Genomic DNA, 21,723 nt, shown 5'->3' with positions numbered 1-21,723 from the left:
TTGAAGTCTGTTTTTTTTCTCAGTCTGTGGTTTCTGAATACATCACTTATTCTCCCACTAGCTTCAGTGGATGAACTGAAAATACATACTATACCTAATTTATAAACTCAAGAGAACAAGGTCACTGACTTTGCATGGTAGTACATGACATCTTACACTTTCTGGCACACTGTGCTAATGGCAAACATCTGTGGCCTGGCTGGCTGATTTACTCGGATTGTTCTATGTATCAAGCCTACCATAGCAGACTGATTCAAATGTGTTTTTAATGAAATGGTTCTCTATTCTCTGGAAGTCAGAATTTACTAAAATGACTTTACCATTGTCAGTAACTTCCTCATCCCCTTTCAGGAGTTGCTGAGGGCTGAGCACACTTCTTTGGCAGCTTTCCCCAATCATGGCACAAAGCCACCAGCAAATAGGAGCCCAGATGAATAACTGAGGATTCCTTCACTACTAACAAACCTCAGTGCTTTATCTTTCCATCCCTCTTTTGCATCTTCAGTGGTCAATAACTTGGCTGTTAGTTTAGAACTGAATTTCAAGAGCCTAGTGTCTGCCTTCCTAGTCTTAGTGTCTGACTTCCTAGTCTAGTTCTATGCAAGTCTTTTTTTTTAAAGTATGAGTACATACCGTTTGCAAAACACAAAGCTAATCCTATCACACTGCTGCTGAAAATCCTTTCAATTTCTTGTTACTGTCTGTGGGGGAAGAGGAAAGCCTGTTTTATCAGTACGAGGTAAAAAGTCTCAACATATAGTTCTCCCATCTTATCTGCCACCAATCCCCATTCAAATAATAAACCCTAATCATAAGAAAATTGGGTTTACTTCCTAAAAAGTCATATCTGGTTTGGGATATCCAAGAACTGTTTACATTTTTTCCACTTGTTCTTTTGTTTCCTAGGTTTGTTGAGGCATAACTGACATGTGAAAGTGGACATTTTATGATACACAATATGAAGATTGATTTACTGACTGTTACAGGAGTACCGTTATCAAACTAATCAGTACATTCTTCATCTCACAGGACTTTCTGTATATGAGAACACTTAACATCTACTCTCAGCAAATTCCAAGTAAGCATTAGTTACATAGACACCAGGCTGTGCACCTGAGTCGCAGAGCTTCTCTAAGTGCAAGATCTATCTCCTACCCTACCAGTTTCTAACTACCAAAATCTACTCTTCTTGTTCTACTTATAGGTTCTAAATATAAAATGATACAATGCAGGATTTTGTATTCTCTGTGGCTTACTTCACAAGGCACTTCTGTACTGTGAGCAGGATCTCCTTTTTCGTAGTTGAGGAACATTCGGTGTTTGTGTGTGATTTTTTTTTTCCCATTACCTATTGAACACCTACCATATTCTTGGATTTCAATACTTCAGTATACCAAAATAAACATTTAGTGCTTTGTTTGGAAAATTGTCTGAGATTTCATTTATATCATGCTTGTGCATTTATTCACTAATTGGTTGTGTCCATGTCTTGTCTATTGCAAGTGATGCTGAGGAGAATGTAGGATGATGACCAATTTTATATGCAACTGTAGGCCGTTTGTATATTTTTGGAGGAGAAGTATCTATTCAGGTACTACTAATTTTAGAACTGGATTATTTTGACTTTTTTGTAGGTTCTTGATTTGGATGAAATCCTTCCTTTTGTGTTTATGAACCAACCCCTTATCAGGTGTAGAAGTTACAAATATTTTCTTCTATTTTGTATACAGCCCTTTGATTGTGTTGATGTGGTTTGGCAGAATTCTGCCTGTTTGTTTGTTTTGTTGCCTTTCCTTTTGGCATCATGTCCAAACACACACACACACACACACACACACACAACCAAGCAAACAAACAAATAAACAGGAAATCATAGCTGCCAAGTCAAAGAATTGTTTGTATTGCTCTCTCTCACAGATTAGGTTTAAGTTAAATTTTTCTTAGGCCTACTTTGATCTATGTACTTGATTGTACCACTCTAACACACACACACACACACACACATACACACACACACACACTTATTGCATGTTCCTGCACATGTTTTTCTTTCAAGTTGATATTTTTATAATAACAGCAATATAAAAATGTAGTAAAAGCATGAGTTAGAATACCCTTGATGAGTTTAGGAACCACGGTTACCTTGTAGTAGGTAGAAATACTAGAAGTAATAATTTGCTCAGTGATATTATAGGATTGGAAAACATTGCATGTCTTAGCAGTCTTGGCAACCTCTGAAGTTACAGTAGTCTACCTTAGATGGGATTTCAGCAGAATGTTGATGCTTTCTGAATATTCTTCTTTCGACTATTTATGGAGCTCTGGAAATGGCTGCATTAATCCTGTCCAAAGTTACCTTGTCAATAAAGATTCTAGAATATCTCTGCTCCCTACTCTGCCCAAAGGATTTTGTACTTGTCTCATGAATTATATTGAGTTATGGAGAATAGAGAAGACAGATTTTCTGGGCACACATGGGGATCCCAAGCTACTCTGGCCTCTATCTTTGTCCACTAGCCATGTAATGCATCAGCTAGAGAACAGTCAAGCCAGATGTTTGGAGCTCAGTGAGAAAGACAAATCACAACATAGAAAATCAGATATCTATGTAGTACCTCATCATCTGTCAGTGTTGTTAAAAATGTGTAAAAACCTGGGTGCATTGTTTCTTAGTACAATAAAAATAAAATGGAGTCTTTGTTATCTAAAAGTGAGAATTTAAAGATTTGGTTTCAGTATTGAAAACCTTTCAAAACACCTGCGTGCTATTTCAGCATCTTCAACTCCTCTTTCCCTTAAACACACATACACAAACACACAGGCTCAGGAACTGTCCAGTTTATAAAATGTAGGAATTATTTTAAAATTAATATTCTTTCCTTAAATATAATAGAAAGGCACAATACCATGAATTGACAGGTACTACTGATTGCCCTTCATTTATCTTGAAGATTGCAAAATTTGAAAATAGTCAATGTATTAACTCATTGAGTGTTCATAGTATTTTTATGTAAAACTGAGAGATGAGCTTACTAAAATTTTCTACCTTTTTATTTGAAAGTTTAAATTGTATAAGAAATAAGTAGTACAGTATGACATATAGATTTTTACACCCTACTTTGATGCTATTTCATCTCACAAATAAGTGCATTTAAAAAATAAACAGAAAATTAACCTTGCATGGGAGCTATCAATACTATTCCCAAGATGCAAAACCATAATTAGTGTGACCTGGCTTTTTTTTTCTTCAAAGATTTATTTTTATTATTTTTTCATTGGAAAGGCGGATATACAGAGAGGAGAGACAGAGAGGAAGATCTTCCGTCCAATGATTCACTCCCCAAGTGAGCGCAACGGGCCAATACTATGCCGATCCAAAACCAGGAGCCTCGTCCGGGTCTCCCATGTGGGTGCAGGTTCCCAAAGCTTTGGGCTGTCCTCAACTGCTTTCCCAGGCCACAGGCAGGGAGCTGGAAGGGAAGCGGGGCTGCCGGGATTAGAACTGGCGCCCATATGGGATCCCGGGTGTGCAAAGCGAGGACCTTAACCACTTGCGCCACCGCACCGGGCCCAAAACAAACCTGGCTTTTATATTTTCTTTTGTTTTTTCCGGTTCCTCTTCTTTATTCAATGCATTTATATCCCATGCTACCATAATTCCATTTTTTTACTAGTATAGGAAAATACACAGGCTGTGTAATGAATAAGCAATAACATTTTTTTCTCAACGTTCTGGAGGCAAAGTCCAGATCACGAGCAGAGTCTCTCCTGCTGAGAGGATGAGGAGTTGTTTGGTTCTCTGCAGGGTGAATACTGTGTTTTCATGTGCTAGAGAAGATGGGGGAGACACCTTCACTCCTGCACCCCACCTTATGGGCCCTTATCTTATTCATGGGGTGAATGCCTCATGCCCAGTTACCGCGCACAGGACATGCCTCTCTGCATCACCCTGTGGAGGATCAAACTCTGAAAACACCAAGGAGCACATATGGCTCACGAGCAGAAGTCGGAATCCTTCTGTTGCACACTAAGGCAATTATAGCTGACAAAATCAGATTGTGAATTTCAAAAACTGGTAAAAGAATTTTTTTGTGTATTCCCACAAAAGAAAGGACCACTAAGGAAAGAGCCATGCCACCACAATCTGAACATGACACAGTGTGTATGTATGTGTACATAAAGACCATATAATGCCATATAAACATGTACAATGTCCTTTCTGTTTAGAAAGAAGCAAGAAAGGACAAGTTTGAACATAGCATGAGGGATGTAACAAATCAGAAATCATTTTTTTTTTTTGCTGCAATTATGTGAAGTTCATTTTGAATTAATGCCTTCAACAAGTGCTTTTTCAAAAGAAATGTGATTTTCTTTGATTAGTTTTGAAAATGCTGGTAATGGTCATTTAACATGAAATGATAGTTGGCATTCCCTGTCAGTTACTTAGTGTTTCCTTGTGAGAATTCCTTTGAATGACATCATGATTGGGAAGGCATCTGTAATGACATTTCTGCGTTCTCTTTTTTCTGCATATTGGGGCATAGGAGCAGAAATGAAAGGAGATGCTGACTTGATTTCTATGATCTTATAATTAGACCAAGTAGGAAACATTTTATTCCAAATAATCCAAATGGAATTGAATTGGAATATCTAATAAATTCCAGATGCTGCTGCAGGTTATTTAAAAAACACTTCACTTTTGATTCATTAGCAAATAAAATCACAAGTGGTAGAATAAGATGCTAAAGTTTTCTGTATTCAAACAGAAATGTTGACTTATTTACAGATGGATCAAAGGAACAACGTGCAAAAATTTTCTAAGACATGTAAATGTAACAAGCAATAATGGCAATGAGAATGACTGGCATTTATTGAAGTGCTCTGATCCTTCTGTGGTGAGCGCTCAAGTTCTCTCATGACTCCACCACCATCACACTGACCAGGTGGATGATGTTTCTAATCTCCTTAATGTTACACAGAAAAGAGCACTGTTTTGTTGTACAAGTTCATAGAGCTGCATAATGATAGACCTAACATAAAGATCTATGTGACCCCAAATCCTATCATCTAACCATCCTAGTGATTACCTTTAAGTTGAAAATGTCCAGGAAACATCTTTTGAATTATCTAAAAAGCATAGTACTTTTACATCCATTGAGTAATCTGGGGACTCAGCCAATACCCTAAAACTTGGAGACAGAATTTTGACAGCCAGATAGCATATTATGAAATATATAAGTAATCCCTTCTGCACTTGTTCTTGGTCTTTATTAACTAAATGGATCACATTTGGCCGCGGATTTTGTATGAGTAGCATTCTCCCATTTGGAAAGCACTACCCTTTGCCTTTGGAATCTCTTCTCTATGTGTGATTACCTTATGTGGCTGTGAGTCATAGTTTTCCAGCTTTGTAAATGTGTGTAAATGGGGGTGCTTGGCTTATCTCTGAGTAATCCAAGCTCCATTATACTGGTCATAATGATTAGATTAGAACTGGACATGACACCCAGAAGTATTTGATCAGAAGAGTCTGATATAAAGGCTTGGAAAAAAAGTTTGATATTTATTTAGCACTCTCCAAACTGGTAATAAAAATCTGAAGCTCTTTTTAGCCATTGAAAGATGCTGAGCAGATGAGTAATAGAAAAAAGAGGGAGGGAAAAGGAGGGAATGGCCACTCATTGCTTGATTATCCATTTATTGGAGCTAATTAAGTGTATTTTTGTTTAACTTAAAACATGGTGTTGAAAACATTTTGATTTAAGCTTTAATTTGATAATGACATATATTATGCTCTTGTTTATTTCTTGAACAGTTCCTATCACCCTGCTTTAAAGACACTTTATAAAGAAAATCATGGTGACCTGACCCTGTTGTTAGTGGTTTATCTCTGCCTGTAACTGTGTAATCCAGTGTAACATCTCAGGCAATGCTAGGAAGTCTGTTTTTTAAAACAGATTGTTTAATATTAAAACCAGGGACCACAATCTCAGAATGAAATAATTATATTATGGGCAACAGTAACTAAATATACAAACTGTATTAGTGAAATTAATCATGAAACTCATTCAGTTGCTATTAATGTGAATTTGCATTTAAGTGTTTGTTTTATTGCCTTTTCGTAGTTAATTCAACAATCCTCAATGAACAAAAAAGTGTGGTTTGCTTTAGTTGCTGCAATTTGTTTTCATATATATATTTTATTTGGGGATTTTAAACTTTTTTTTGTATTGTTTCTCATGTTTTTTAGGAATATGGTGTTTTTCAAATACAACATATTCAAGATAAATTTCTGGAGGCATCTTGAAGAATCATTCTACTGATTAGGTATGTTTAATGCTTAAAGACTTTAATATGTCTTTAAATACATGGTAAAATCACTTTATAAAATGTGTTACTAGTGTGGGAATGCAAATCGGTCAACATTAACACAAATAAAAATGCATGGATACCAAAAAGTGCAGCATAAAGCAGATGGTTGTTCTTTATTTTGGCCCTGACGAAGTAGATAGTTTTGGTGTGAACCTTGATTTTCACAAATACTGCTTCATTTATCAATACTGGAGACCAAAGGAGCATTATTACTAGCTAATCTAATAATAAATATGTATTTTAATTTACTAGCCATGTTAATCATTTTATATTCTTCAAAATGGCTGTAATAAACTATAACTTTGTTCTGTTATAAAGATAGAAAATGTGTCTCAAAGGGAACATATATGTTTATTTTTGTGACTTGAAATCTCTTTAATGACCATACCCTAAACTTTAAACAATATTGTTGTCTAAATATGAATCTTCAGTTTTATCTGTCATGACAGAATCTAAGTTTGTTCATAAATTCTCATCAAAGTTTGAAGATAGATTCTTCCTGTATACTCTAACATGTATATAGATAATTTTATGTATCTTTGAGAGAGACAATAAATGTGTACTCTTATTGCCAAACTTAGCTTTTAAAAATGCAGATCAAAGCCTCTATCTCTTGTATGAGGAATCAAAATTGTGTCATTGGCCATTATAAGGTATTAAAATTTCATTGCAACTTTTGAAAAAAGGAGGACTGCTATTAACCTTGGTGTCTTGACCAAATTACAATTTGGGTAATTACATTTGTCTTCCTAATCTCCTTTTCAACTTCCAATTGGGTAGTGTATTCTTAATGGATTTCATTACCCTGCTTCCCTAGGATTTAAAATAGAACTTATCTTCCAATACTGGGTCCTCTCCAAATTTATGTTCTCTAACTTCAATTGAACTGTCACTGAAACTCCTCAATTGTGTGTATTTAATTTATTCCTCTTTTCCTGCCTTTTGCTTTCTCCTTTTGGACTTTCCAAATCATTTTCATTTTCAAGGCTGAAGTTCCACATTGAACCTCAGTAGTTACACACTCTACTTACCAAGATGAGTCAGATGGTGTCTGGCTTCATGGAGAAGGACTCACCTCCAGCTCAGGGTGAAGCATCCGTCATTCAGGGTGCTTTTCTGCAGTCCGACTTGTCTCTTTGATCACACTCTGTCCTCACCGCATTATTTTGTCATTTGCTCCTCTTTTATTTCTGTCTGCCTTGGTGGAGAATCCGTATGTTTTTTTCCTAAACAGTCATCTCCCACGTGCTTGATTCTTTGCTTCCATGCTGTGTCACATCTCTCCATCTTTTTTTCATCCCCTCACTACACCCCACTATATTTCATAATCATGTACAACATTTTTCCTTCAGGAAGTATTTTTTTGCCTTGGTTTTTCTATTCTGAATTCAATCACAATAATCATTTCTTTATCAACATATGCTATTTCCCATAGTTTTGTCAGTTCCATACAATATTCCTTCAAATTTAGTGTAAGATCCTCCCAGCTGTTTATCTTTGATATTCTTATTAAATATCAATTTTAATTAGCTTGGTAAAATGAAGCAAACATAAGAAAAATATATATCTCTTGTGTATTTATTATGTGATAGCCATTGCTAAATAATTATTTCATGTATGGATTATTTCATGTGTCTAGGTAAAGAAAACTAGTGCCATTACCAGTGTTTTACAAGCAATAACACTAGTATTGGATGAGATGTGTTTATGTCTATATATTGCTTTGCAGTTTCATGTAAATTTCTGTAGTTCATTAATCCTTCACTTAGCTATTGTTATCAGTGGTTGCATCATTTGAACAAAAGATGATTATGCAACATTTCCTAGCTAAATTTTGTTATAAGCTTAAATTATAGGCTCAAGTATATCCAAATGTGAAATAAATATTGATTTATTTGAAACATGATACTTTGAAACAGATGTCCATATAACTTCAGATGTGAAACTTTTCTGGAATATTGATCACATTTCTCTCATAATGCATTAAGGGCATCATCATGGCTTTCCTGCTATCATAACCTGTTCCATATTATTAATTTAACCATACATAGTTTTTTTTAATATTTATTCATTTTTATTGGAAAAATCAGATGTACAGAGAAGAGGAGATAGAGGGGAAGATCTTCCAACCACTGATTCACTCCCCAAGTGGCCACAATGGCTGCATCTGAGCCAATTCAAAGGCAGGAGCTTCTTCGGGGTTTCCACACGGGTTCAGGGTCCCAAGGCATTGGACCATCCTTGACTGCTTTCGCAGGCCATAACCAGGGAGGTGCATGGGAAGTGGAACAACTGGGATAAGAACTGGCACCCATATGAGATCCTGGATCAAGCAAGGCAGGGACTTTAGCCGCTAGGCTACCATGCCAGTCACTTAATTGTACCTCTTTTAAAAAGCTAAGATTCTTCACACTTTTCACAAATAATCAATGGGCTTAGTTTTTCTACTCTGAATTCATTGTTTGCAACTAACTTCTATTGTGATTGTATCATTGTATCTAGGCATAGGAGTACCTCAGAAGTAATTAAACAAGATTGGTAGAGCCCTGATGCCTTAGGATTGTGGCTTTTCAAAGAGAAGGGGTCTCTCGCTCTCTCTCTCTCTCTCTTTCTCTCTCTCTCTCTCTCTCTGTCGTAAGGACACAGGGAATAGCAAGTCAGCTGCAAGCAGGAACAATATCCTCACTACAGAATGAATCAGCTGAATTCTAGTCTGGGACTTCTCAGGCTCCAGAAATGTGAGAAACTGTTCTATTCTTTAAGTTACATAGTCTGCTCTGTGGCGTGTATTGGCTAGCACATGATGCAAATGGATGCCTGTACCAGAAGTGACACAATTCTGTTAGAAAACCTTGCAAACAGTGAGGAATTCAGTGCTTTCCATTACTGTTATCATAAGAAATAGATTACAGTTGTTACATTAAAGAGTTGAAGGAACTGAAAGCTCTCACGCACTTTTAACTGAAAGTGTCAATAACTTGCAAACAGTAATAGCTGTTCACATAAGCCACATGCTAGCTGTGTGCTCAACTCCAAAGCTCAAAACATTTTTTTTTTGTTTAGGATTTATTTGCTTTATTTGAAAGAAAGATTGACACAGAGAGAGGAAGACAAAAAGATTGTCCACCTGCTAGTTTACTCCAAATGCCCGCAGTGGCCAGTGACAGGCCAGGCCAAAATCAGCAGCCTGAAATGTAACCTCGGGGTTGGGGGTAAAAGAGAAAAAAGAAGACAAGAAGACGTCACATTTGAGACCTAAGGAAGAGCATAGAAAATGGTGAATCTAAGAGAAACATTAGAGCCATGACAAGCTGGGAAGCAACTTCTGGTGCTTTCTATGGAGATGCAGAAACAGAGAAGCAGTGCAGTCTTCCCAATGTCATATAATGATTGTGTGGCACCCAAGTGTTTCAACCCAGTCTTGATATTTCTTCATATTTCTTGATAGTCAACCCAAGAATACTGATTGCAAAATTCCATGATTAGTTTTTCTGCTTCTACAAATGAAAAATGAAATGCAAAAGAGTAGAATCCTTTGCATAGTTCCTGAGCTTGATGTTGGATGTGTAAAAAATTACAGGAGAAACAGAGTTAAAAATTCACAACCCAAGATTCATAGAGCCACCACCAAATTTCCCAGCTGTGTAAACCTATGTTAGTCCCTTGAAATTTCTGACCCAACTTCATTCTCTGTAACATGACAATAATATCTGTCCCCTCTACTGGAGTTACTGTTAAGACAAAGGGCAAAATTATGCTAGGGATAGAATGAGAAAAAAATATAAATCAGGGGCCTGATCTAGTAGCCTCATAGCTAAAGCCTGCACCTTGCATGCTCTGGGATCCCATATGGGCACCAGTTCTAACCCCAGCAGCCCCACTTCCCATCCAGATCTCTGCTTGTGGCCTTGGAAAGCAGTTGAGGACAGCCCAAAGCCTTGGGACCCTGCACCCATGTGGAAGACCCAGAAATTCCTGGCTCCTGGCTCAGCTCTGGCCATTGTAGCCCCTTCGGGAATCAATCATTGGAAGGAAGATCTCTGTCTCTTCTCCTGTCTGTATATCTGCCTTTCCAATAAAGAAGAAATCTTAAAAAAAAAATGCCCCAAAACTCAGGTTGAAATCCTCAAGTGATATTGTCTAGGAGGCGGGATGATCAGCTACTGAGGGCAGAACTTTCACGAATGGGTGAGTGCCCTCAGAGAGGAGGTCACAGAGATCTCCCTGGCCTTTCCTCCACATGGGGCTCCTGCATGAAGTCCAACCTCAAGAAGCAGTAAGTGAGCCAGACACAGAATCTGTCAGTGCCTCAATCTTGAACTTCCCAGTCTCTGTTTCCGCCAGGCATCGATTTCTGCTGGTTTTAATCCTCTGGCACTTGTGGTATTTTGTGATAGCCGAGCAGATGGATGGCACCTCTAAGGCAAAGTGCCCTGCAAGGGGAAGGTCTGTGTGAGCTGCTGCATTACAAACAGCAGAGGTCAAAGACGCAATTGTCCATTTGCCTTTCTCATTCTTGGCTTTGTGGAAATTACCTAAAAATAACGTGGATGATTTTAAATGCAAGTTGTCAATTCTTTATCCAGTCTAGTTACTTCACTTCCTACTATGGTAATACCTTACTTCTCCTTTGGGGAGAAGGACAAAGGTATTGGACAAATCCTAGTAATAGTAGTATTGCAGGTTTTGGTTTCAACTTGATCTTCAGAATGTCACAGCTTTCCAATACAAGTGAGTTCTTCATTTTGTGACCATGAAGAATGAGGCACAAATATAGGAAAGAGAGAGCCATGAGCAGAAGCTTGATAAGCAAATGATAAAGCTTTTGTCTGTTGGGAGGGGTTCCAAAAGAGGTTGCCAAAGAGATCATGTCTAGAAGCTTTTCTATGGGAAATTGTCCCGATTGTGGCTATAAATGTTAACAAGGGGAAAACCTCCAGCACTGGTTGTAGACCACTCAGGGAGCAGAATCAGCTTTTTTGCATAGATATACTAGCAAGGCACAGCTGAGTCACTCTGAGTTCAGGGCCTGGGAAGTCCATCTGTGTAGGAGGTTGCACAGTGACCCGAGTCTCTGGCCTCGCAGCCTTGTCTGGTGACTGCATCACATGGCCCCCTGTCCCTCTCTGCCGGTATGAAGAATCTGTATCCTCCCTGAATCAGTGGATCGGTGGGAGGAAAGGGACGTTTTTGAGCAGATGGGAGGTTTGTGAATGCTAGGACGAGTGGGAAGGAAATATGCTGGCTAGAATAGGCTTCAAAAGACAAAACTGAAATGTGTTATTTTACTTATTGGGTCAGATTTTAAAACACATTTAGTGACTCAGAATAGTATACTTCCTCCAAATTGACACATGAATTCCTTTCTGACTCAGCTAATATATGTTTTTAAAATGGAAGCATACTCAACCTCATACAGATAATCTCAATAGGATTTTATTTCTAATTTATGAAGAAAGATAAGCCTAACGTTTTCTGTTTGGGAAATGTCCCACTCATACCAAGACCTGCCCCACTACTTTTCTGTGTCACAAGCCTGAATACTCACACATAGAAGTTGAAGAAAACCAATATATGGCACCAGACGAAACGGTGTGGTTGCAATGGTGCTTGAAGGAAAAGCTTTTAAATAACTCTGAAATGAAAAGCTTATTTCAAGCTACAAAAGAATCTTCACATATACGCATGCGCACTCCTAATTCTTACAGGACATATTCACACACATGCATGCTCTGACAGAGACCTGTCTTACCCTCTGGCATCTGGTCACTGTAAGCGTCCTTTGGGACATCTGGTCACTGTAGGCGTCCTTTGGGGCACCTGGTCACTGTAGGCGTCCTTTGGGACACCTGAACACTGTAGGTGTCCTTTGGGACATCTGGTCACTGTAGGGGTCCTTTGGGACACCTAAACACTGCAGGTATCCTTTGGGGTACCTGGTCACTGTAGCCGTCCTTTGGGACACCTGAACACTGTAGCTGTCCTTTGCGGTACCTGGTCACTGTAGGTGTCCTTTGGGGCACCTGGTCACTGTAGGGGTCCTTTGGGACACCTGAACACTGTAGGTGTCCTTTGGGGCACCTGGTCACTGTAGGCGTCCTTTGGGGCACCTGGTCACTGTAGGCGTCCTTTGGATTCCTATGCTTTTGGTCAGAGTGTACTAGTCTTTTGTCTTCCCACTGCCTTTCCTCTGTGTATCTGTGTCTTTTCATCTTTCAGTATCTTCCTTCTGGACACTCACCGTTATATTTCAATCCGGCCTGAGTAATTAAACATGATTGTTATATCTCAAGATCCTTAATTGAATTATATCTGGAAAGAATCTTTTTCCTACTCGCATATGATTAGAAAATTCGGGTTTAGCACATGAACGTATCTTTCTTTAAAGATGCCATTTCTTCTCATAGCAGAGAGTTTGACTTTAATTTTGGTCTTTTTGGCTTTGATTTTAATTTGGCTTATCTTTAATTTGGGTTATGCTTTTTAATAATGACCCATCAATAGATGCAGGTAAAACACATTTAACAAATTGAAAATAATTCTGTTATTATCTGAGACATGCAAAAGGTCAGCTGAGATGACTGATTTCAGCCTAGTCCTGCTATATACTGGGGAATTATTTGACTAATTTTGATGAGGATGGAAGCATACATCTTGAAGTCAGCTATTTTTTTAATTCTGTCATAAAAATTCCATTCATTACTTAGATAATCCTATGCATTTGCATGAAGTTAAATGGTAAAATATCAGTAGCAAATGAAAGATCATTTTGTTGTCATAATGTTCAAAGAATGAGAAATGTGCCTGTAAGAAAACAAAAACCACAAAGGAAAAAATTCATTTAAGTGAAACAGAAACATTTAAGCACAACAGCAAAATGAAATAGGAAGACATACTTAATAAGTGACAAAGATAAAGTGAAAAGGGTGTTTGAAACATGAGAGGAGATATAGACAAGCAGCTCAGGTTCTCTGGTGTCATCAGCTTTTCTCCTGCCGTGCATACATCTAGCAGTGCTGCGTTCCAGCACACAGGGGGTTGGGAGACATCCTTCCTGTTGTGTACCTTAGAGTACCACCACGTAGTTCTTCTCTTGCATGTCAAAATCACAGCAGTAAGAGCATGGAAGACCTGAGAAAGTCAAGTTAGCCTCTCTGCTTTGATTGGAGCTTTTCCTTCCCTCTCAAAACTTGCCTTCCGGTGGTACACGGAGGCCGCGTTTCTGCTCTAACATAGCTGTGTCTGTCTGAGTTCCCTCCACTTGGAGTGACCATTCTAGATTTAGCACATTCCTCCTTTGTCTCCCCTGGGGAAAGCTGCAAAACTTTGTCTTAGCAACAAAACTGGACAATGAAACAAGCAAAGCGAAACAAAACAAAACGAAAAAAACTCACCATACTGTACTGTAGTCCTTTTATCCTGAACAATGAAAAAGCCTAATGCTTTAATTCAAGTTATAAACAGATTTAATGACTTGGAAGTTATCATTTATCCCTGCTTGTGTTTTTTAAGTTTCATGGAAAAAAAAATGTCATCCCTTGTGGTTGTGGGCCAAGTTTAATAAGACTATTATTCTGTTTGCTCAGTTGCACCCCTGGGAGGTGGGGGAAGCTTTGCTTTCAGTCCTACCTGCTGTTTATGACACAATAAAAAAGTACTAAGATAAAAATCAGCCCTTTAAAATGGTACCACCAAAGCAATCACATTCTACCTCATTGTATTCAATAAAGATTTAGAAGTTAAATGAAAAGATCATTAGTCAGTTTTCATTGTCACCTGAAATCATTTGCTGGTGGTAAAATTTGTCAGTGTGGCCAGGAGGGATTTTAATGGAGATTGACATTAGCTCATTGTGAGTCCATGAAATGAGAAGTAAACAGTCAACTGCATTCAGTTGAGGATTCTGCAGACCGTGTCTGAATTTTCCAATCTGTGTTACATGTTATTACCAACCCTTTATCAGTGAATATCGGGTTAGGATTTAATAATATGAGAATGGGAGATATTCACTCATCTCTCAGTGACCAGAGAAAGCTGGTAGTGTTGCCTGATATTATGTTTCTAGAAGAAGCATTTCTCCTGGGATTTAAGGACCAAGTATGTGAGAAGATATCTTGACCTTTGCAAAAAGAAGTTCTATCCGATTTCACATGGGGGTCTCCTATCAGGCTTGTAGCTCTCTACAGATCTACACTAAATATTTAGCTATTTTGTTAAGCAATAAGAGTATTACAGCTCTAATCTCTGCTGTGATTTAGAAAGGAAGAAAGAAGTAGGGATCTGTTTACAGTACATATTAACTAAATGCGTTCATTTGCATAATACCCCTTTAGGGATGGACTGCATTATTCAGAGATTTCTATATGTGGAACTGCAGGGATATTTTAGGCTTCAGTGACACTGAGGTCTTAACCTAAAGTCTATTAGATTAGCACAACAACATTTCCTGATTAAAAATTCCCATTAGTGGGGAGTTGACTTCTGAGAAGCACTTTTCACCTTATGGTGCCAGCAACAGTGGAGAATAAATATTGTTGTTTGTAAGTGAATTCCATATGGAAAGGCCGGCGGTGGCTTTTGAAAGCATAAAAATCAAAGGAGGAATTTCAATGTTATAGAGAAAAAAAAAAACAACTGCCACACAGCTCTTTGCTTTTTGAGTATTTAAATTTCACATTTTGAATGCAAAATCTAAGAATATGATTTTAAAAGAGCTGATTTGTTGTTGTCAAATACCAATTGTGACCTATTAATAATGAAAAGCACTGAAACTTGTTCTTACTTTGGAAACCACCAGTCTTACAAGATAGGAAATTATAATTTCCAGATGTTTCTTGTCATTCCCTATAAAAGACACCTGTTCTTCCACAATCATGTGGGATTGTGTGGTTTCAATTGTTATTCCTTCTAAGAGGATTTCCCTTCCTCAGCCGGTTACTGCCACCTTATGTGGTCCAGCTGATGAGTGGTAATGAGCCATGATGAGCTCCTCTTAGGCGGACAAGCACTGGAGCCTGAATCATGTTTGTCCTGTCTCCTTCAGCTTTGGTTTTGCAGTGCCCTTGCCCAGTATATTCTTCAGTTTAGGTGTGGCTCAGATGTCTGCTTAATCTACATTGTAAAAGACATCTTTTTTTTTTGCGCAAGAAACATGTTAACATCTATGGTTGGGACCCATGAATATCCATTCACATGTGGCATGTAAGAGTGTGTGGCAGGTGTGTGTGTGTGTGTATGTTGTTACTGCAATGGTTGGTTATGTTACTATAAGAAAAACATAGGGCAAGTTACATGGTGCAGAAAATTTAGGAATCCAAAACTCATAAAGTCCAATATCATGCGATATGAAGGTAACATTTACACCAATAAGAAAGTTAAAAGGCATCAAAATGTAATTCTTTCTTTTTTCATGTTTATGTAATATTTCTTACTTTTGGGATGATTATACCTATCTTTTATAAACTCTTATCATAAATCTAATTATTCGGTTTATAATGAGGGAACTTTAAAATATTTATGGAAAAATGAATTACAAGATAAGTTTATTATAGTGCAAAAGGTTTTTCTAACCACCTATAGCTATTTCATAATATGAATTTCTAGGAACTCTTTAAAGGCCACTAACACACTGCTACCTTTGTTCTCTTCCTCTTTTCTGCCTGTATTGATAAGGCAGAGACAGAGAGAGGGGAGAGACAGAGATAGAAATAGAGAGATCTTTTCTTCACTGTTTAACACCGTCAGTGGCCACAATCGCTGGACCTGCAGCAGGAGCTCTGTCCTTGTCTCCCGTATGGATGGAAGACGTTCAAACACTTCAGGCATATTAGCAGGCAGCAGATCCAAAGCACACATTCTGGGACCAGCACTCTAGGTACGGAATGCAGGTAACTCCAGTGGCTCCTCAACCCATTGTGCCACAGCACCCACCCCATGGTGATAAAGGTTTTAACTGGCATGCACTAGGCAGTGAGGAGTCAGCATGGAGCAGTTTCCAAGCTGGAAGAAAGAACTGAACATGTGCCTATGATACGGAAGCTCATCTTGTTTCCATCGTTATGCCCATTGACTCAGATGCTGGATTATTGGAAAGCTGGGAGAGATTCATCAGTGATCCACCATGCTCTAGGCCCCTTTTCCCCCTTGAAATCCCATGGAGAGAGCATCATTATGTCCCTTTTCATCCAACTGCTTCTCTATAGAATCAAAACTGTGTATAGAGAGATATAAAGTATAAAGGTATAAAACACAACAATGTTTTGTGATTTTTACATCTGCAAGATCTGGTTTCCACTAGCGACCCATTTTCAAGCATTTCAGAGTTCAGAGAAGTTAACAATAGGAAGAATCAGCAACCTTTTGGTTGAATAGTCGAAACTTGAGAGTATCTTGTTGAGGATGAGGTATGCCTCATCTTTGGGGTGGCAATATGCTATTGTGGCTGAAAGGGTCTTCCTGAATCTTGATTGGCTGAATTTGAATTTGCAAGACCCTGTGACCTCAGCAAGCTACTTGTTCTCATTTTACCATCTATGACGCGGGACCTACTGTCTGATTTACGTCAGAGGGTTTGGAGAAGGATTTATTGAATGTGTACGTGTTCATGATTTAGACAATGTTCTGGAATATACTTAGCACATATACAGTGCATTACCACAGGTAAACATATACATATGGTTATGTACATATACATATGTTACCAATGTATACATATAGCATATACATACACAAATATGACTTACCATAATTTTAACGATAGGAGCTTAAAGACTGTTTTCCCCAACATTATTTCCATGCAGCAAGGCTGTTTACTACACTAGTGTTTATTTGCTTGGCTGCTGCAGATTTCCTTCTAAAGCACATAGCGCTAGAGTGACTCGCTCTGTGGCTGCTTTTAGATTCCTGTTTCCCACTTTGGCAGGAAGTACATTCGGATCCATAGAATCCTGAAACATGTTTCAAGAATGCTATTGTCATTTTTTTTAAAGGGGAGGCATAAGATTTAGTAAAATACTATCTAAGACACTACTCCTCGCTCTCTTTGTAAATCTACATTGCTGGTTATTTTTATCCTTCTTCCTTGGGTTCCTTTCTTTTGCTCGCTCTATAATGTGGCTGCAATTTTAGGTGACTCAATTCTCTTCTGTTCGCTTAAATGCTCTCTCTGTGTTACTTAAGCCAATAATACTCCCACTCTCCTTTTGTTTAAAGTAGACAGATGCTTCCTGAAGAACTTCTAAGAGTTTTAAAGGATTTACAATGTTGAGTCATTTGTATGGGACACTGGAATAGTGTTTTCAGATCTATACAATACAGACTGCAGTGCTTGAGGGAAATCGTAATTGAGTTTTACTGAGCATCTTCAAAAAATTCCCCCACTATTTTTAGAATGCTTTTTTAAAGCATAATTTTCAAAGACTGCTCAAGATGCTTAGTTTTTTCTGTTTCTTTCTTTCTTCCTTTCCTTTCCTTTCCTTTCCTTTCCTTTCCTTTCCTTTCCTTTCCTTTCCTTTCCTTTCCTTTCCTTTCCTTTCCTTTCCTTTCCTTTCCTTTCCTTTCTTTTCCTTTCCTTTCCTTTTCTTTATTTTTATTTCTTTCTCTTTCTTTTTATCAGATTTACAGAGAGGAAGGACAGATTTTCCATTCTCTGGTTTGCTCTCCAAATAACCCCAATAACTGAAGCTGAGCTGTTCCCCCAATACAGGGACACCTGGTTGTGACTAAAGCTGGAACTGGTAACTCAATACAGGTTTCCTGGCTAACAGGAGACTAATAACTTGAATCATCACTACTTAGTGGGAGAGTGAATTTAGAAACCAGAGATGGGTATCTAAATCTGACTTTTGGACCCAGTGTGATGGCTCAGTTGGCTGACCCTCCCCTTGCAAACGCTCAAATCTCATTTTGGTACCAGTTCATGTATCTGACAGTTCCACTTCCTACAAAGCTTCCTGCCTGTGGCTTGGGAAAGCAGTTGAAAATGGCCCAAAGCCTTGGGGTCCTGCACTCATGTGGGAGACCCAGAAGAGGCTCCTAGCTCCTGGCTTTGGATTGGCACAGTTCTAGCTGTTGCGGCCACTTGGGGTGTGAATCAACAGATGGAAGATCTTTCTTTCTGTATCTCCTTCTCTTTGTAGAATATTTTTTTATGTCCCATTTTTTTTTTATGTGACTCTACAACGACATGTGAGCATCTTATCTAGTGAGTTAATAGTTAGACAAATGCCCACCTTGCTCTCCCCTTCTAAATGTTAGTCCGTGAAATCATGCAGATTGAGGGCATATGGACAATAAACTTCCAGTATAAATACATTGCAAAATATGAGTTTGGGAAAAACTGAAGAGTCCAATTCACCATCATTAATCACCTGTGAAAATGGACAAATGGCTGTTTATTTTATAAATTTCAGGCAGAGATTGAAAACATTTTAATGCATATGCAGCCTATTTACACTTCCAACCACCTCGTATAAAATAAAAATTTCTAGGTACAAGTTCATGCTGTGAATGTAAACTTCCTAATATCCAGCATGTTATTAAAAGAGGAAATTTGAATAAACACAAAAACTTAGGGTACAGTGTGAAATGTCTATAGCATAGAATTTTTATTAATGGAGAGCTATCAGAATCAGAGAACCAACTCTACAACAACTATGTTAATTATAATTTAGAAGAAAGTTAGAATATGAATTATCAAGTTTCTATTATGGCCCACTTTACTTAGCACTTTTTCTATTTTTCACAATTTTTTAGGCAGGGATTATCATTTATTCCTCTCTTCTATTTAGGGAGGTGAAAGTAGTGCTCAAAAAAAAAAAAGATAACTTGCTAAAATTCACAGTTCGTAAGTGGTAGACAGAGATTTGAATACATGTCTGTCCATAATTAGAATTTTTTCACTACTTGTGTTTGCTTCTTCCTTCAATGGTAGTTCAACAAGATAAGGCAACCAGACAAAAACATAAACTGTTTATATTTAAGTCGTTTAGGGACTAAGGTAGCTCTCAGATGAGGAATTCCAACAGCTGAAAACCTAGAGAAATGAGAAAAGAATCATTGCCTAATGTTCATGGCCTCTTGGGAGAAACAGAGTGGCTACTTGACAAGTAAAATTAATTATAATGAACTGGTTAAGAGATTTGGATGGACACATGTATGTGTTCTGATTTAATAATGCCATGTGGAATTCCTACAACCCATAATAGAGTGCTTCAGTTTGCGTAGGTAATAGCTCAAGTAGTTGGATCCTTGTCACTCATGTGGAATACATGAATTGAGTGTCAGTCTAAGACCTGACACAATAGCCTAGCGGCTAAAGTCCTCGCCTTGTACACCCAAGATCCTATAGGGGTGCCAGTTTGTGTCCTGGATGCCCCACTTACCTTCCATCTCACTGCTTGTGAGCTGGGAAACAGTCCAGGATGTCCCAAGTCTTTGGGAACCTGTATCCATGTGAGAGACCCAGAAAAAGTTCTAGGCTCCTGGCTTTGGATCAGCTCAGCTCTGGCTGCTGTGGCCACTTGGGGAGTGAATCAGCAGACAGAAGATCTTTTTCTCTATTTCACTCTATTTTATCTGACTTTGCAATAAAAATAAGTAATTTTTTTTAAAAGGAGAGTTTCAGGCTCTTGGTGATGTCTAGGCCAGGCCCTGACTCTTACGGACAAAGACTCCAGCACCTGAGTTATAAATTACAGCCTCTCACAGGTGATGCAGAAATCTGAATTTAATGGGCTCTGCATAGCAGTACATTAAATGTTGAGTTATAAGAGAATAATCCTTACAACTTAATCTTCTACCCCAGTTTCATAGTGTCAGGTATATTTAATTATTTTATTGAATGTGTTATATTTATTTGAGAGTAGAGATGCAAGCTGCAATGTATCTTCACTTTCTGGTATGCTGGCCTCTTTTATACAGTTCATCTTTGAGAATATATGTATAAATTTATTCATTTCTTCATCTGTACATTTTGCATCATATCAGAGAGAACATATTATATTTGTTCTTTTGGGATTGGCTTATTTTTCTGAAAACAATGATCTCCAGTTAGGGCCAATTCATAGCATATGGTACAATTTTATTCTTTTTTTAATGGCTGAGTCATATTCCATGGAGTAGATGTACCACAGTTTCTTTATCAATTCCTGTCTTGATGTGCAGCTGGGTTATGTTTGTGTCTTTGTTATTGTGGATTGCACTGCTATAAATACAGGGCTTAGTCTCATTTTCTCATATGCAAATTTCACCCAGGAATGGGATACTTGTGTTGGTAGATCCACTACCTGGTCTGATGTCTTTACGAACCACTCTAATAGGGTGGATATTTAGCACAGCAGTCAAGCTGCCATTTGGAATGAATGTCTGCTTTTGCTGTGCCTGGTTTGGAGTTCCAGCTCTGCTTAAGGTTGCAGCTTGCTGCTAGTGCACAATCTGAAAAATGGCAGATGGTGGCAAGTGGTGGCTCAAGTATTTGATTCCTTGTCATTCAAGTGGGAGACACAGATACAGTTCCTAGTTTTGGCCTGGCCCAGCCTCAGTGCTATTCAGGATATATGGAGAGTAAATCAGCAGATGAAATCACCCTCTTCAAATGTCATGCTGTCTCATTGCCTTTTACATAAATAATAAAATGTTTTAAAATCTTAAAAAAAGAGATATGTGACATAGAGTAGAAAACCAAATATGTAATGAAATACAGTATATTTTTCTATTTTATCCCCCAGGGGCAGTGTCATGTCAAATTGAAAGACTTGTTAATATGGTTACTGTCAAAGTAATCATTCCTTAGTGAGCTAGTGAGTTATCATTGGGACCTTAAAAATGTGTGAAAGAATTATCACCATCAAAGAAGGCTCTTTGTAATATAAACGTCAACTTTTAAACACAACGTTTTAAAGTTCTGATGGATCTACATTTCGGCGTATTCTAAATGTTTTCGGTATTGCTAGAAACTACAGCTATATTATACCGTCAGTTTTCATTGTGGTCTCTTCCCAAACTGGTCATGGAGAGTTGTGACCAAAGTAACAGATGAGTTATAACAACAATAGCAATAAGAGTCTTAGGAATAGAAAACCTGAGCTTGAGCTGCACTGTGACACACTGGAGAGTGACTGCCCATCTTAAGCTTACTGTTCCTCAGCTGCTTTATCTATGAAACGAAGAGGATAGTGTCAGCCTGGTACTCAAGTTACATGGCAAAGTTTGTGAACATACTGTACAATCTGGGAGTTTAATACCGTATCTTGTTTGCTTGCTTGTCATTGTTTACATCACCAAACCACACTCAGGGTGAATATTTGCAAAACAAGCACAACTGTGAAAATGTCCTGTGCATATTTTGTTTTG

The sequence above is a fragment of the Ochotona curzoniae genome, unplaced genomic scaffold, assembly GCF_017591425.1.
Source record: "Ochotona curzoniae isolate NIBS_2020 unplaced genomic scaffold, NIBS_Ocur_1.0 contig_2754, whole genome shotgun sequence".
Lineage (NCBI taxonomy): Eukaryota > Metazoa > Chordata > Mammalia > Lagomorpha > Ochotonidae > Ochotona > Ochotona curzoniae.
This window is presented reverse-complemented; position numbering follows the sequence as displayed.